This window comes from Gossypium raimondii, chromosome 2 (genome assembly GCF_025698545.1).
Source record: "Gossypium raimondii isolate GPD5lz chromosome 2, ASM2569854v1, whole genome shotgun sequence".
Taxonomy (NCBI): domain Eukaryota; kingdom Viridiplantae; phylum Streptophyta; class Magnoliopsida; order Malvales; family Malvaceae; genus Gossypium; species Gossypium raimondii.
In genome coordinates this window covers 26,496,301-26,497,378 of record NC_068566.1, presented here as the reverse complement: position 1 = coordinate 26,497,378, position 1,078 = coordinate 26,496,301, and the positions used below count along the sequence as shown (strand labels likewise).

Sequence of the window (1,078 nt, the reverse complement as noted above, 5' to 3'; positions counted from 1 at the left end):
AGAAAAAATTTTAAGCATTGAAGATACCTAAGCTATAAGTGAAGTGAGAGTATCCATTTCACGCACTCCTACTACTCATCTTCCTAAAGCTACTCGATTAGTTGGCCATTGGTAGCTGTTACTAGCTATTTTCTCTATGATTTCATAAGCCTCATTATAAGAATTAGAAAGGAGAGCACCATTCGTAGAAGTATCTACCACCATTCTAGTATGTGTGTTGAGAACATTATAAAATGCCTCCAGCTGAATGTAATGTCGGATCCCATGGTGAGCGCCTTTGCGTAGTAGCTCTTTAAATCTTTCTCATGCCTCGTATAAGTATTCGTCATCCACTTGCTGAAAAGTGGTGATCTCATTTTGCAACTTAGCATTTTTACTAGGTGGGAAATACTTAATAAGGAAGCGTTCTGCTAATTCTTGCCATGTAGAAATTGAGCTTGGTGGCAATGAATTAAGCCATGCTCGTGCTCTATCTTAAAACGAGTATGAAAACAACTTCAATCTCAATGCGTCTTTGGTTAAACCAGCTATCTTGAAGGAATCACTCACCTCCATGAATAGTCGAAGGTGAAGATGTGGATCTTTTGTGGGCATTCCACTAAACTGGCCCACTATCTGAAGCATAGGCTTCAATTCTAATTATGGTGCCTCGATCTCCAGTTTCCTAATTCTCGGATTAAGCTCATTAAAAAGAGGCACAACATACTGCCTTATAACTCGATCCCTATCATCAGTAATAAGGATTAGATTACGAGCATATGCGACTCCATTCCTTTGAACTTTATTTTGATTTTTAGGGTCCATTTCTACGACTTGTCTTTGGGCTAGTCTTCCCCGTCTTATTTGTCTAAATGTTTGCTCGATTTTAGGGTCTACAAGGAATAAATCAATAATTCGATTAATGTTCACAAACACTTGAAAAGGAAACCACAAAAAAATAAAATAAATCATTAATTAAATAAAAATAAAAATAAATAAACCAATTTGTAAGAAATAATTTCACAAATAATGATTAAATTAACAGTCCCCAGCAACGGCGTGAAAAACTTGGTTCTCAACAGAGTGTGCAAGTATACAT

General features: G+C 36.4%; 1 non-coding gene across 1 annotated transcript; it reads left to right on the top strand.

The window, feature by feature from the left end:
* The first annotated feature begins 259 nt into the window (after positions 1–259).
* LOC128039492 (small nucleolar RNA R71) lies at positions 260–365 on the top strand. Its single transcript, XR_008193994.1, has one exon. It is a non-coding gene; the product is annotated as a small nucleolar RNA R71 (small nucleolar RNA).
* The last annotated feature ends 713 nt before the right edge of the window (positions 366–1,078 follow it).